The sequence below is a fragment of the Quercus suber genome, unplaced genomic scaffold (assembly GCF_002906115.3).
Source record: "Quercus suber isolate HL8 unplaced genomic scaffold, Cork oak 2.0 scaffold_4, whole genome shotgun sequence".
Classification (NCBI taxonomy): domain Eukaryota; kingdom Viridiplantae; phylum Streptophyta; class Magnoliopsida; order Fagales; family Fagaceae; genus Quercus; species Quercus suber.
The window spans coordinates 3,468,927-3,486,447 of record NW_027069470.1 but is presented as its reverse complement, the minus strand read 5'-3'; the positions used below and the strand labels follow the sequence as shown (position 1 = coordinate 3,486,447).

Below are 17,521 nucleotides of genomic sequence, written 5' to 3'. Positions count from 1 at the left end.
TTGATCACAATTTGCTTGAACAGAGATTGCTCAATGATAATGCAACTTGTGTCACCCTTGACGGCTCTTAAAATAATCCTTTTATATGTTTAGGGTTAGAAGAAAAGAAGGCCCAAAAACATATTCACGGATCCCAAGAAAATCAGATTGGAAATCTGAATTTTTAAATCTCGACAGATAGCAGGTGTCGAGGTAGCTATCGAGCAGGTGTCGAGCTTTAAAAACCTTGCACTTCAGCTTGCTTTCTCTTGGACAGACTTGATGACTTCAACACTTGACCTTGAAATATTGTTTCTTGAAGTATTAAAAACACCTAGAACTACCCAATTACAAGTAGAGTGTGTTTTGTCAAAGGATTAGCCAATTTACATAACTAAGTGACATATGTTCTTAATCAAGTTAAAACATATATGTCCTAACACGGATACTAGTTCTTCTAATGATGATGAGATGACGACCTCTTAATGACTTACCCTTTGTCATTCGTGACAAAAAGGGGGGGTATTTTTGGAATGAGAGTAGTCTTGTACTTAAGGGAGAGTTAGTATAGGACATTTTTTTGTTAGGGGGAATGTCTATAATTTTTGAGGGATGTAGTGAGATTCTTATGTATTTTATTTTCTTTCTTTTTAGTTACATTATCCTTTTGTACATCGGTCTTGTGACCATATATTTATGACATACATTGTATTTGTTTTCATATATATATGATGATGTATGTTGTTCTTCACCTATCTCTCCATGTGTTGTTCCTCTTCTCTCTTTATACACATGTTTCTTTATGTATGCAATCTTTATTTCTACTTCACACTAAGATGTCTTAATGAGTTTTGTTTAAAGTGTTTCAGAAAGATAGGTTGTGAAAATCTATCATGCCATGAACTCTCTTCTTGCAAAATTTTTCAAGAGTTTGTGTTAGGGTTAGATTTGTTTTGTAATTCAACAAGTGATTATGAGTTTAGTGATTTAAGACTTCTCTCATAATTCATTTGTTTGTTGTGGTTTTGTCACAGATTGCCAAAGGAGGAGATTGTTAGGACATATGTGGGAATTGTTAGAAATATATGTGATGTAAATTGGCAAATCTTTTAACAAAACACATTTTACTTGTAATTGGGTAGATCTAGGATGAGTTTAGTACTTCAAGAAATAAGTGTTCAAGTTTAGTATTGAAGTCATGCAAGTTTGACTAAGAAACAAGTGAAGAAGTGCTATTTATTAAAGCTCAACAGATGTCTTGACAGAATCCTTTTTATCGAAGTTTAAGAAGCTCGGCAGAAGCTGTATCTGTCGAGAATTACAAAATTAGAATTTTCAGATCTGATTTCACGCATATCCATGAGTATTTGTGTCGGGTTTCTTTTCTCACAACCCTAAACATATATAAAGATTATTTTAAGGGTCGTCACATGTGATGAACTTGATGTAAAGTGATTATACATGCATATTGTGACTAGAGACAATTTGCCGTAGTTCAGCATATTCTTTCTAGACCAAGGGTTTTATAACTAAGAAGCTTCTTGATCTTCATTGTTGGATGAACTGAAGAACTTTGCAGCCAACATCTTCCTTAAGTTGGTGTGTTAGTTACGTACTAGGATCCGTGCATTATTGGTTAGTCACGTACTAGGAGCTATGCATTGAAAGGAGAGATTGCCACTATATTACAAGTCTAATTGGGTATTAGGGTAAGGGTTCAATTGTAGGTTGGTATTAAGTACTGGGATTCCTTTTACTTGTAACCGCTTGTTTTGATAATAGTGGATTCTCGAGAGTGGTGACCTAAAATTCATCCGGTGGGGTTTTGCCTTGGTGGTTTTCTCTATTCGTAAACAAATCACCTATGTCAAATTTATTTTTCGCTGCATTTAACTTAGTTGGTGATTTGTTTGTGCTACCATGCTTATTGCATGTAATCGAATCTAATTAATTCACTTGGATAATTAATTGATTAATTTACCAAAGGGGTCAATACATTTTTGGCTTATCACCTCCCTCTCCAAAAAATTTACAAATTGACCCAAGAAATCCAACAATTAGATAACAAGACAGATCTATACAAAAAAAAAAAAATGCACATATTCAAATAATAAGAAAAATCTTTGGATAAATCCTAAATCCGGTCTAAGCAAAAACAATAACAACAAATCAATTACAAATTCTAGCACAAAAATCACAAAAACCCCCATAGCCTTTACCCAATTTCCCCCCTCTCACTTGAGAGCTCTATGCCCCTCTCAAATGACTCCACCCTCATAGCCATAGAGACAACTCCTATGCTACATACTGATCGCTCCATCCACACATTAGTTAGACCTTGAAAATATTAGAATGTGCCAATTGACTTACAAAAATGTTGATTATAAAATTCTATTATTGATTTTTCAAAAGAAAAAATACAAATAATAATTAATAAATTAATGCTAATAATGCAACATTATCAACCTCTATTATTGATATTTTAATTTTTTAAAATCTTTGAACAAAGAACTTTGGCCCCCTTAAGGTTGAATCTTGGTTCTGTCCCTAGTGAAGAGGATGAGGCATGCCTATAGGCCATGCTATTATCTAGCACTAGACTATTTTCTAGTGTCCTAAATAAAGCCATTAAGCTTGTCCTGTTTGGGATCATTGCTAGAGTGGGCCTTGTTGCTTGTATGACACCATCTGAAATTACTTTTCAGCTTCCAACACAGTACTCAAATGTGCCTTCTCGGTTGGATTGCATGTTTCGCCTTCTTGCTTGTCATTCCCTATTGACATGCCCCATTCGTAACCTTGGGAGACTCTATGGACTTGCATCGGCCTCTCACTTCTTTTTTGAAAAAAAGGATGAGGGGTCCTTGGCTCCTTTTCTAGCTTACAATTCTCATCGAGCCACATGGGAGGTTATGTATTCCTGAGTCTCCATGTTTTTGAATAATGCAAAATGTGCAACAACATTTCATCATAATTGGATGGTTTTGGTTGTTATTTGTCATTCTTTTAGTTAAGAATTCCGAAATCAATAGTAAGTTTAAGGACACAATATTTTTTCCAACTATTGACATGATTATTGTTGAAAGCTCAGATTTGTGCTAAAAACACACGAGCTTGTTTAGACTCCAAATTTTAAATTATGGCTAGATTGTTTTTACCCTTACTTAATCAAAGTGCAGAACAAGGGTAAATGTGTGCAATGAATTGATACTACTTTAGTGCATAAACATGAACAACAAACAATAAATGTAAAGCACAAGAGTAAGGGAAGAGTGATGCAAACACAAGATAGCACCAAGATGTGTTATCAAAGAGGAAACCAAAGAACTTGGCGAAAAACCTCTTGTGACCCTTTAAGTCGAAATCGATTCATTAGAGAATAAAGTTGGAGTACACGAATAACAAAAGACCCTCCAAGCCTAGTTTACCTAATGTACTTGGGCCCTCCAAACTCCTGCTACTAACAGATTTCTCGGAGTCATGTCTTCTCTAACTTTCCGGATCCCACAATACGCTCGATTGCATCTGCCAAGCCTCACTGGCTTCTTTTGGCAAATCCCTAAAGCTTCCCAAGCTCCAAAACACTTTTTACATTCTGAAAATGTGTGGGTTATGTTTAGGTACAAATCTCCTCTTAAGGTATGAAAATGGGAGAAGAAAGGAGAAGAGGCTACAATGATTTCTCACTAAGAATGATTAGCTCTCTCTCTCTAAAAGATGAGTGTGTTATGTTGTAGAAAACCTATCGAGGGTTTAGTGGGTACCTTGCGTGATGGCTTGTCTCGCGAACGTGAAATACAGCTTGACACTTGAATTTTCAGCTTCCAACATGTGCTTTTCATGTGCCCCTTTCTTAGGAACCATTACTCGCGAACTTCTTGCGAGCTAGTCGCGAAACTGCACTAATCTTCGTTTCATGCTCAATTTTTCACCAACTTAATACTAAACCCAATACAATAAAATCCCACAAAATACAAGAAACAAAATTAATGCAATTATAACACTTTTTTGTCATGGAATATAGCCAACATAAAATATAGTTGTAAATCACAACTTTACAATTGTAATTAATGTATACAAAAAGATAGTGTTAGTACCTAAGTGAAAGTATTTTTGCTGAAATAAAACAAATGTTATTAACAGTTGTGAAAATTTGTTCTCTCTAGTAGTTTTTATATATTATTACAGTGTCAAATGGAATAAATTATTATTTGGTAATCCTTGATAATTGATATCTTTCGGGGGAAATATAGATTTCCATATTTAGGGTTAGCTCTATGCATTTTGGGGCGTAAAGTGAAGATTATATTTAAATATTTTGAATAGTACTTCAATAATTTTTTTTTTACTTAAAATTTATTCTTCTAGCTTTTTTAGATACAAAATTGTTAGGTTCTAGAAATTTAGAACAATTGGCAAACCGTGAGCACAAACTTGTCTAGATATAGATCTTAGAGTTTATAAGATTTATTAGACAATGCTCAAGGTATTACAAGTTAGAACACAAGAACATACAAGTTACAGAAAGAAGAATTCGAAACATGCTAGGTTCGACTGATCGAAAGATAGGCTTGACTAATCGAAACACAAATTCTGTAGATTTAATTTCGGCCCAACAGTCCATAAGCCCATTAGGTGATTATGGGTTCAGGTCTATTTCACTTAGTATTTAAAAGGAAACCCTAAGGCACATTTTATAGAGACTTTGGAGGTGCTCTTATGAGTCTAAAAGGTATTGTGCCTTTGTCCTTCAAAGTCATTATTGGAAATCATTCTCATACCATTAGAACCAGTAAATTTGAAGTTGCTGCAACAAGATCATACATAGCTAATGATTTAAACCTTCAAGGGTGGTCTTGGAGTCACAAATTGGAGAGTTTGTATTGCTAAACCTTTGAGTAGGATCTCAAAGTCATAAGCATGGGAGTTTGTGTGCTGCAAATCCAAGAGAGAAGATTCCGTGGAGTCGGAGTTGCACGTGGTCATGTTAGTAAGTTCTACTAAAGGTAGCATCAGGTTTAGTGTAAACTTCAATTCTTTCTAGTGGATTTGTTTACCTTGAGGATAGCTAGGAGCCTAGGTCAAATCCTTCTTAGGTTTTTACCTTGAAACGGTTGGTTTCATTGGTTTTCCTGAGTAATCATATTGTTGTCTTATTTATATTTCCGCACTGCATGATATGATATTTTGTTGTTTAACCTAGATCTCATAATTAACCTAAGTAATTACTTGGCTAATTGATTAGGTTAAACAATTTGTTTTCAAGGGGTCTAAACAAACAAACAACTGGTATTAGAGCGGGTTTGCTCTGATTGGATTAACGTCCTGAGTGAGATTCTTGATTCCTGCAGTCATGGATAATTTTAAGTGTCTTATTGCTTTTAGCTGTGATGTTTTGAATAAAAAAGACACTAATATTTTTGTTGATCTTATTGATGCCTGTGAAACTCTCTGTAAGGAATTGTTTAAATCTTTGAAAATTGCTTAGAAATTCAAGAAAGAGCTAAAATTGGCTACTTTTGAAAAGAGGAATTGATTGTGAGATTAGATGAATATAATTAAAAAAATAAATTTTTGAGAAATCAATTTTCCTCTTAAGATGAAAAGATGAAAAGTTTGGGACAAGGGATAGCTAAATTGAAAAAATTGTCTTGTACCAAACCTATTGTTCATGACATATCTGTTTTTATTTCTCTTAAGCCTAAAGTTGACAATGTTTATATTCCTCCATTCAAAAGGAATCATAAAGAAAATGCTTATGTTGCTAGGTTAGACAAATGTAAAAGTTCTAATGTAGACGTTGACGTTTCTAAACTTGTGTCTAAATCTAATGCTAGAGTACAAAATAAATTTGTTTTTGTGCCTACCTGTCACCTTTGTAGTGTTGTTGGTCATATTAGATCAAATTGTTCTCTGTTGAGGCAAAAACCAAAATCTAAGACTAGATCTGCTGTTAGGAATATTGATGTTCCTAAATTTGATCATGTTTGTCACTTTTGTGGTATTACTGGTCACATTCGTCCTAACTATCATAAATTGAAATTTAAGCATTCTGTGTTTCAGTTTAGGATATGTGTTGATATTTCTCCAGCCTTAAGTCCTGATAAATTGTTTCATATGCTTTTGAAAAATTTAAGCTTGTTGGCTTGTAAAAGGAAATTATAGAATTTCAGTCTCTCTCAGAAGAAGTTTGTAATCCCTCAAATACACTCTATTTTTCATGGATTTTCACCCACAAAGCCAAAGAAATGTATTGTATGGGTGGGAAAAGATTCGCTAAGGTGAGTGTTGTTTACTTGTCCTTGATTTAATTCTTTCAATTATTTGTGGACATATTTTCTTTTAGTTTTTGGTTTTTTTTTTCTTAGGCTGTTTTGATTAAAAAAAAAAAAACCCAAAAACATTAAAAAATTTCAGAAAGACAAAAATATTTTATTTTGTGTCTAGTTTTATTTTTTCTTAATTGTAAGGTTGAATTTAATCAACCATTTTGTTGGCTTTATTCCATGCCAATTTGCTTGTAATTCAGTATTTAGAAACCCTGTATTTAGGTGAGAATCATGTAAGGGTAGTGTGTGAGAGAGTGTGAAGAAAAGCTCAAAAGTGTGCACTAAGCAAGGTCTCGTGACTGGCTTGCAGCTGGCAAGTCGCCAAAGGAGGCACATGTGTGAAGCATGCAGAGGAGATGAAGAGTCACGCTAGCTAGAGTACTATAGGAAAAAACTTCCATCTGGCCAGATAGTTAGCTCGCGACTCAGACTTGCGACTTAGTCGAGTCGCGAGGCCAAGTCACCAGACCACTCTATTTGGGAAAAACTGACATTTCGCATTCCAAACACACACCAGTATAAATACCCCATTATACCCATGTATTGTAAAGAGTTTTGAGAGAGAATTTTGAGAGAGAAATACTAGAGAAAAAAAAGATTGACTTATCCACAATCTTCATCATTGTTTCTCCAAATTCCTCTACTCTCACCTTCTCCATTGTTACATCCTTGAGAGATACATTAGCCAAATTCTTATCTCACCATACCCATATCTGTGAGAATGTTATTTGGTGCTTGAGAAGCAATTAGAAAGGGACCAATTGATATTGGTTGACGCTATGGGCTATAGTGGATTTTGGTAAGCTAGAGAAGACAAAGGTTTGGCGTAACCTCGTTGAAGCAAGAAGCTTGGAGGGCTTAGGTACACTGGGTAGATTAGGCTTGGAGGGTCTTCTACTGTTCATGTATCCCAACTTGATTCTCTAGTGGATTATTGATCGTTTGGAGGGCGGCGAAAATATTTTACACTAAGGACTTTGGTTTTATATTCGATAACACATCGTTGTGTTGTCTTTGTGTTTGCAACTCTCTTCCCTTAATCTTTGCCATTTAATTTCTGCTGTGGTTGTAATTTTATTTGGTTTAGATTGTTTTATCGATTCTATTGTAGCTTATTTTCATATTCAATACATACATTGTTTGATAATAAGCTTGAATTTGTAATTTGTAATTTGGGGGTTTAAACGTTCAAGGTGTTTTACATTCTAAATTGAACATTCATTAAGGATTACATGAATTATGATATCTCTCTCTTGATTTTGAACATGCTTTATATTATGGAGAAACATAGAAGTGTGTGTTGCAGAACTAAGTGCATAAGCTATTTCTGTTTAATAGCAAGGATCCACTTGCTCTTTTTGTTTAATCTTGTGATTGATTACAGTCACCAAACATTGATGAGTTGCATTTTGATATCCCCTCATCACCATAACCCCTTCCTTGATCGGGAACTTAACTTTCACATGCAGAGTGGATGGCACGACCCCTATGGCATGTATCATTGGCCACACCAAGATTGCTGTGTATGGGGAGAATGCATTCACCATTATGAAATTTACCATCACCTCTTTCCCTTCGGCTACTATCGGGAGCCTTATCTATCCCTCTGACACCACTATTTTTTCGTCTAACTCCACAAGCGGGGTATTGTACTTCCTAAGGTCCTTGGACTTTAAGCCTAAAGCCTTGCAGAGGCTAGGGTACATTATCTCAGTCCCACTCCCTTGGTTGATCGTAACTCTCTTCACTAGGAAGCCTCCAATCTTGAGGGTCACGACAAGAGTGTCATTGTGTGGCTGGGAAATCTCCTCAAAGTCACTGTCATTAAAAGCTATTTGCTTTCCAGCTGTCTTGGGCTTCTTCCTCGGCCGATCCAACGTCACTGGCTCTATCGGGGTGGTGATATTTAGAATTCCTCTTTGACGACTAGCACTTACACCAATCAACGCTACATGGATAACCTTTATAATTCCAAATGCTGGTGGCAACATTCCAGCTCGGTTTACTAATGTTTGCCCTATGGATCCCCCCTTCTGTTCGACCATGTACTTTCTTAAGTGTCCGACTTTAACCAGCTATTCCAAGTGATCTCTAAATGTCTTGCACTACTATGTGGTATGCCCTTTATCACGGTGGTATATGTAGTATAAACTTTGATTTCTCTTGGTTTGGTCCCTGCCCATTTTGCTGGGCTAGCAAAAGTACAACTCATGCTTTATCCTCTCCAGAATTAGGTGTATAGGTTCCTTAAACGCCACGTTGACTCCTTTGGCTCGTGCCTTTATTGATAACCCCTAGGATGGGAGTCCTTCTGGTATTGTTAAGTGGCTAGAGCCTTCCCCTTGCTTTGGAACCGATTATCTTCTAGTCTCTTTTGTTCTTCTATTTTCCTCATCAACTGGTGCATAACTTTGGGGGGTTTCATGGTCAATGAATCCCTCAACTCGGATTCCTGAGGTAGCCCCATTCTGAACATGCTCGCTGCTACCTGCTCATTCCCTCCCCCGATCTCATTATACAATTCCCAATATCGGCTAGTATACAATCAGAGAGTCTCCGCACTTCTCATTCTTGTAGATAGAAGGGCATCAATAGCTTAAGGAGCCCAACTGCATGTAATAAAGCAAGCCTCGAACACCTTACACATAAGTCCATCATTTGTGGGCTTCAATAGGTTTGGATAGACCCTTTCTTCAGATGGTTAAACCATCTCATCATCGTGGGCCTGAGGCTAGAGGGGAATACCTTACACATAAGTCCATCATTCTGAGAGTAAAGAGCCATGAGCTGAGTATAATGACTTACGTGCTCCACAGGGTCGGTCTTACCATCATAACAAGTAAACAACAGACAAGTAAAATGCCTAGGCATCTTAGTACGCTTTATCTCTTTGAAGAATGGTGATCGACCTACCTTTCGTAGTTCTCAGCTCATGGCATCTAGGGCGGTGCTGTGACGCCCTTGCCTTTCTCTTCTCGGTGTTCTCGAGCGATCCTCTCTAGATTTGTTTGACCTGTCCCTTGACAAACGAGAGTGGCTCTAGTGGGAGGACCCTCATGTGTGGGTGCTCGTAGATCCATGATCGTGGGATGACCCATCATAGTCCCTTCTTTGGTGTCAGCCCCTTTTCTCCAGCTTTAATTCTTTAATCTACTTCCGCAAGCTCTCTATTTCACGATCCCGGTCACTTGGGTACAAACGGAAGGGTCCTTTCTCCTCGGGAGGAGGCCTCATTCGAGTCTAGACGAGTCTCATGCCCATCTAACCTAAGATCCTGCTCTCGTTTCTGCTCCTTCTCTATTCTCCTTTGGGCCTGAGATGAGCCTTATGAGCAATTACCCCTTAACCCGGCTAAATCCTGATTTGCATGCAGACCCTCCATTCGAGACACTGCTACATTATATCTAGGCCTTCAGCTGAGTAGGAGATTCTCACAGAAGGCGCCAATTGTGGATGCTTAGCCCAAATGCTAGGAGGGCTCTGGGTAGAGCAACCCAATTTATTTGTGTTGGGGGTTAGGGATATCTAACAATGGGAGGCCCCAAAGATGGTGTTACAGTTTCTGAAGCAAAATACCAGTAGTCCTAGACTACTTTCCTTATTACCTACCTCTGATCAAAGTGATTCCGTGAACGTGACCTTTATTAGCGAAATCCGAGCAAGATTTTGTTCTCCCTAATGTCTGTTTTTCCTTACCATTCTTGTGACTCTCTCCCTCAATTCTTTCAACCCCCTACCCTATACCCATCAGTCTCTATTTATAGACTTACCTTAGTTAGGTCATCATGATAAGAGGGTGGTTTCCCATGTCGATGGGCCCCTTTGAGCTATATTCTTGATCAAGTGAGACCCACTATTCGTGACTGATATGACTTTCTTGAAACTTGCACTTGGCACCAATAATTACTCAGCAGGTGGATCTTCCTAGGGCATTATCCCTTGATCTTGGTAACATGAGGCAGTTTGGTAAGGGTCGGGAGTTTGGGCCAGGTCCATCCAGGGAATGGTCTAGGTGCTCGGTTAGTAAGCAGCACGAGATAGGCCCATCTAAGAGACATGTCATAAGCTCAATGCAGGCCGATAGCCATGGACTGTATAGAAAGTAAAGAGTTCTGTACAGTAGTGAACAGTGTTGCACAGTAACTGTGATTCTATCAATAATAATTTCAGATTTTTTCCATGAATAGCGATTGCATAGTGACTAAATCTTTATGTAAAAAATGACTACATCGTAACGGATGAACGATGATTGTTAAAAAGATAATTTCAAATATGTCCAAATATTGATTCAGTGAAAAGTTCTCTATAATTTATGATGCTGCGACTGAAAAAGTAATATATATATATATATATATATATATTGTGCATTCTAGTCAATTGTGTAAATTGCTGAAATCCTAACTCTTTTTCCGAGTATGCACTCATGAATAGCCACCATCATTGTTGTTTGTGTAGTAGCCACACGTTACTTCTTCTCTTCGCCGTACCCCTCTAGAAACAGTCCTTGTAATCTGGGATAATAATAATAATAATAATCAGAGATATAATCAATTTCCCAATATGTTGATAGGGGCAATTATATATGAGTGGTAGACACTTTTTGTTGATTTTTATTTACATTGACTCATTATTTTTGGTCAAACACTCACAGCCTAGCATATTAATATATTGTGAAATTAAATGTAAAATTTAATGTATTCGTATTGGAAAAATTAATAATGCCCATTTTGCAAGTTTTGTTTCACATTGCAATTTTCGTGACATAAAAGTTCCATCGAAAAAAGGGCATCCAAATTGTCAGAGTTTTGACCACCTGGGTCAAAAAAGGGGGCATGCAAATTAATTGTTAATATTCCTTATCATTTGACCTTTTTTTTTTTTTCTTTGATGAACAACATGAAGAATTTTATTAAAAAAACAGAGATAAGTACAATTTAGGATGAAATACATCAAAGTGATTGCTCTGCTAAAATAACTTTAGCAAATATTTACGGGGCAGAGCCTATAACAAAAGAACTAGATATCCTTTTTAAAAGAGCCCAGGATGCTAAACTGTGGGCTGCAATGTTAGCTGATCTGGGAATCCAATTAAATTGAATGTTTTGCAAGAACTAAGCCAGTCTTAACATGTTCGGGGTGTTTGAAAGAAGAGTTTGAGCTATGTTGTTTGAGTGTTTTTGATATACGTGCGAATGAAAAAGTGTGTAGAAATGTATATTATGTTATTTAAAATGTGAAAATGTGAGTTAAAACTCACTCAGTAATCAGCACTGCATTTCTCCATGGCTTTCTTACCATTTGACCTCTATTATTGCAGTCTCGTTTGGCCGACTACTAAATTAAGTTGCCTATGATAAGAGTTTCTAATAAAAAATTAATTATGTCAAAATTTCTATGCACGTTTATGGACCGCGGCCATGGTACAGCATTGCAACTTTGAAGTTTGACCTCATGGATGTGGAAAATTTGTGCCTTTTGGTGTTAAGTTCACACCACAAGACAAATATCGGTCAAGACCTATTTAAGGAGAGAGAAAAACGAAAGTGATAAACGAAGCAAACATGGGTTCCAAAGAAAACCAAGTAATTACACTTACACCAACACTTATGGCTTGTTTGGAAGTTTAGAGAGGGAGGAGAGTAGAGGGGAGTAAAGGGAAGGGGAGTAGTGGGGAGGAGAGTAGAGGAGAATGATTCACCTCCACCTTATTTGGATGTTTTTAAAATTAGTAAGGGAGAAGGGAGTAATTAGCCCTTCCCCTTGTGTAATTTTGTTAATATAATAAGGGTAAATTAGGTAATTTACTTGGTCAATAGTTTATGTACTCTACTCCCCCTCCAAATCTCTCCAATTTGGGGGAATTAAAATTGGGGGGCTAGAGGGAGTCCAAACCCCTCCAAACTTCTCCAAACCCCTCCCCCTCATTCTTTAAAAAACTTCCAAATAAGGTAATTGCATTACTCTCCCTCCCTCTACTCTACTCTCCCTCCTTTTTTAAACATCCAAACATGCCATTAGTGAAGAGGATGAGACATGCCTCCAGGCCATGCTATTCTCCAGCACACAACTATTTCCTTGGGTCCTAAATGCAGCCATTGAGCTTAACCTGTTTGGGATCATTGCTGAAGCAGGCCCGGCTGCTTGCATGACACCTTCTGAAATTGCTTCTCAGCTTCCAACACATGACTCTGATGCGCCTTCTAGGTTGGATCGCATGTTGCGCCTCCTTGCTAGTCACTCCGTCTTGACATGCTCTTTCCGCACCCTTGAAGATGGTAAGGTTGAGAGACTCTATGGACTCACACCGGCATGTCACTTCTTTTTGAGGAAAGAGGATGGATGTTCTTTGGTTTCCTTTTCAGCTTTCACTTCTCAACGAGCCATGTGGGAGGTCTGGTATGCATGAGTCTTCTTGTTTGTGCATCAATAAGTATTAAAACAAAACATCTTTTTTTTTTTTTTTAGTTATTTCTTTTTACAACTGTTAATATCATTTGTTGTGATCGATAAAATTGTAAAAGAAAGTCATAAAATATTTTAAATAAATACCCTATCTCAAATGAAAAAAAAAATCATTAATCATTGATAAATAATATGTTTGGGGGAATTATCGATTGCCATATTTAGATACACACACATATATATATATATATATAAAATCAAAATAATATTGCTTATGATTGTCAAAAAAAAAAAAAAAAAAAAAATTGGTATTCTATTTTTGTATCAACTTCTGTTATTTATTTTGTTTCTACGTTCTAGCGTGCATATGAAGGATGCCATTCTTGAAGGCGGAAATCAATTTAAGAAAGTGCATGGAATGCCCATATTCCAGTATATGGACATGGATCCAACTTTCAACGAGGTATTCAATAAGGGAATGGCTGATCTCTCCACAATAATCATGAAAAACAATTCTTGAGGTATATCAAGGATTCGAGGGGCTAACGTCATTGGTTGATGTTGGTGGTGGAACTGGGAAATGCTTGAGTATGATCACTTCCAAGAACACTTCCATTAAAGGCATTAACTTTGATTTGCCTCATGTGACACAAAGTGCACCATCTTATCCCGGTATTATATCTAATTTTTTTAGTATGATTAATTCAAATAATATTACTGTGAAATGTGTTTGAAATTCATTAAAAACCTACTTAATTAGTAAACTTATTCATGTTAGTTTAGTCAATTTTTTTTTTTGAAATAATTATAATATTCTGCTAATCCTACTGCTTGAACCATTTTCTTCTACACTCTTAAGTATTTTGTGCAAGAGAATGTCCCAAGTATTGTGGTTTGGGAGGAAGTATTAATTGTTAAGGATTAGCAACTAATTAAGGTTAAATCCTATTATATTACTAAATTAAAAGTAGGGTAAATTGCAGGTTTCCTTGCGCATAAGTATAGGATAGTTACAATTTCCTTTTTCTTTTTTTCTTTTTTTAAATAGAACAATTTTTTTGCTCATCTTTTTGTAATGAACATTTTTACCTCATTTGTTATTATTTTACATCAAATTAACGGAATTCATTTTTCAAGCTTCTCAAACCCACAAACGACTTTATAATCCTTCAATAACAAACACATCACATGCATGTGATGTGTTTTGGTGTTTGTTATTGGAGGATATTAACCTTATTATTATGCCCGTGATGTGTTTGTTATCGAAAAAGTACTAAGGTCTTTTAACACGTGGCTTAGAATAATGGATTGGATAAAGTGCTCATTACAAAATGACAAGGGGTGGGAGCAGGTTGGGGGACATATTTTAAACTAAAAGTAAATATTGCAACTGTCCTACATTGACATTGAGATTGACATTATTGTAATATAAATTACAGAAGAAAAAAGAAAGGCTATGATTGTGGTAATTATTTCCCTACTTTACACAGCAATGAGCCACACAACAAAAAATAAAATAAAATAATTAAAAATAAAAAATATCGCAAAATACAAACACATACGTATGTTATTTTGCAATAAATAATACCATCCCTAAAAATAGTAAAATCTCAAAATTCATAATGTTAATACATGAAAAATCTCACCCAAAAAAAAAAAAAAATTGCAGGAATGAAAACTAAAATTTAGTAGAAGGTTTATAAACTTACTATGCTTTGGTTACCAAGTGAGGGATATATAGTAAGAATCAAGAAGAATGAAGTAGATGAAAAAAAAAAAAAAAAACTCATCAAATTATTTAAAAAATAAAATTACACACACAAAAATTAATAATTAAAGGTTAAGAAACTTACTATACTTATGGTGTCAAGTTTATTTTATCAAGGTATATAAGTTTTTGTTTTTGATTTTTTTTTTTTTTTTTTGTTTTTTGTTTTTGTTTTTTTTTTATATTCTATGCTACATATACAATTGTTGTGAAAAATTATGAAAATCTGATTTTAAATGAATTTGACTTCACTTGTGAGTATTGAGATTATTAAGAGATTCTATTGATAAGTAAACCTATGATAGTGTATTTGATAAGTATATTTTTTATTTCATTTGTAAATATTTTTCCTTATAAAATTATACTAGGAAAAATCTGAATTTGGAAATTAGAAGACATTAAAAAAAAAAAAAAAAAAAGAAGATTTACTTGAGTCTCAAAAAGAACTCCCGAGAAATTTGTTATTAGCAATAAAACAATATAATATAAATTTTAGGTGAATTATTTTGATCATTTGGATTTATTTTAAAAACTATAAAATTTAAAAGAACCTTTACAAATGGAGAAAATACTCCAAGTCATGAACTAAATTATATAAAAATAGTTGACTAATTCTTTTAAAAATTCATGTATTACTCACTGAGTTTCATTGATAGCACTCGTTACCGTAGTTTATACAAAAAGAAAATTTTCAAAACTAAAATTAATAAAATCCAAGCTAATATTGATTATGTTGCAAGAGAGATTAAGTGAATTAACCATGTTATGAATTGAAATGTAAATATTAGAAAAATATGAATGCCAAAACTTAATTATTAAATTTTAAATATATATTCTTTAATTTATATTTAAATATAAGAAAAGAAATACACTGAAGTTATCGTCTTATCCATATGGATGATTCCTAAATGAAGAGCACAACTCATATTTGATGCAGGTGTTGAGCATGTCGGAGGAGATATGTTTCAAGATGTACCTAAAGGGGATGCCATTATGATTAAGGTAGAATTTGGATACAATAGAGAATAAGTGGAACTTTTTGGCAAATTTTTTATAAAAGAAATCATTGATCTATCTGTATTTCTCTTGTAGAATATACTCCATGACTGGAGTGATGAGAATTGCATGAAACTTTTGAGGAATTGCTATGAAGCACTTCCAAATAATGGGAAGCTAGTTATTGAACTACTCATGCCAGAAGCACCAGAGTCAAGTAAGGCTTCTCAATATGTGTCTAGACTTGACAATGCCATGTTGTTGCACCTTGAAGGGCAAGAGAGAACTAAGAAAGAATTTGAGTCTTTGTGCAAGGGATCTGGATTTTCAAACTTTCAGATTGTTTGTTGTGCATGTACTCTTTGGGCAGTAATGGAATTCCATAAATAATTATGCACTCTTTAGCTTAATTTGTTGCGCTTATGCTTTTATTTGTATTGTATTGTATCTCTTTCCACTCATCTCATGTAGATGTTTGTTATGTGTGTAATCTTTGGATAATTATGGAGTTCCATAAATAAATATACACTATAAACTCTACATTCCTTAGTTTTGTTGTGCTTATGCTTTGGTTGGTTGTAGAAGTTATCTTTACTTTCCTTATTTTCTTCCCTACATAATGTGAGAAATATAAAATGGCAGAAACCAAGAACAATAGTTTTATGTTGCTTATTCACGTTCATATAATTTTTACGGGAAAATTACACTACAAATTTATTTTTAATTGATGAACAATTTTCATTATAATAGTGTTGGGTGTACAAGTGGGAGATGCCATAATTTTCTGTTCAATGTGAAATATTGAAGAATTTCAGTCAAGAAAGTGCAATTCGATCGAGTGAGCTTCAGAAAATGGAATTGTTACACACAAATATGTACATTGACAGATAAAAAATACACGAACACATGTATTAAAGGAATTGTTTAAAAAAAAAATGATAAAAAATGACGGAATTTAAACTACCCCGACATAACTTCTGGTGGATCCTTGAGTTCGTGTGACAAAACGGGCCTACGCCCATACGAAAATCCTAACTAGAAGTTGAAGAGGGGGCATTGATGTTTTGGGTTTGAGCAATGGGTTCAACTTTGTTTTCTATTTTTTTGTTTTTTTTAAGAAAGAAGCTGTAAGTTTTATTAAGAAACAGCCGTTGAATTACAACATAAAAGTGAGGGAAAACATCTTCCATTATATCAAGTGTGACAATTTTATTCCTAATACACCTTTATTGTCAATAGTTTTCCTTCTCTTATGGGTTTGATTTATCTTTAGTATATTTTTAACTGGAATTTCCTTTTATTTTAATAAGAAACTATCATATCATCTATTAACTAAATAAAAGGTGGAAATTAAAAACCCACTACCATTTGCCATTGTATATTTAAAACAAAAGGACATGCTCAGTTAAAAAAGTATCAGAGGTAAACCAAACCCCTCTTATAATTTTTAGGTTAGTTAGAAATCTTTTTTGAGAAGAGGTTTAATTAGAAATCTACTTACAATTTGAAATTCTATAGCTAATGAAGCTCTTCCAAGTTTATATATTATAATACATAGTAAAAGTTGGGTCCAAGAAATTGCGGTTATGTCAATTGGATTTCATGTTTAATTGTCAGGTGTATCGCTTTTACAAATAATTTAAATTGTTTGTTAACATTGTTTTAATACACTATTCTTTTCTTCTTATGAAGTATTTTGATTGAATTGTTTTTTTTTTTTTTTATCAACTTTTAGTAATAATTTTTGTTTGGAATTTCGAGATGCTAGAGATTTTAGAATCGAGAAAGATAAGATAATTATGGACGAAGGAAGAATGTATACTGGGACCGGAAGAATAGCCATGCAAATGAACATGAGCAAGCTTATTATTATTAGAGAAAGGAAGAGTAGCAGTAAATCCTCCATTCTTCTCCTCCTATCATACTTCTCGCTTAAGCTTGCATGGTGATGATGCAAGAAAATTTTCAGTGAGTTTATGGATCTTGATTGCACCGATGGGTACCTGAAGAATAAGAAAACAAGAACCAAATAGAAGGTACCGGTGGG

General features: G+C 34.8%; 1 pseudogene; it reads left to right on the top strand.

The window, feature by feature from the left end:
* Positions 1–11,958: 11,958 nt before the first annotated feature.
* Positions 11,959–16,023, top strand: LOC112010444 (caffeic acid 3-O-methyltransferase-like; annotated as a pseudogene).
* The last annotated feature ends 1,498 nt before the right edge of the window (positions 16,024–17,521 follow it).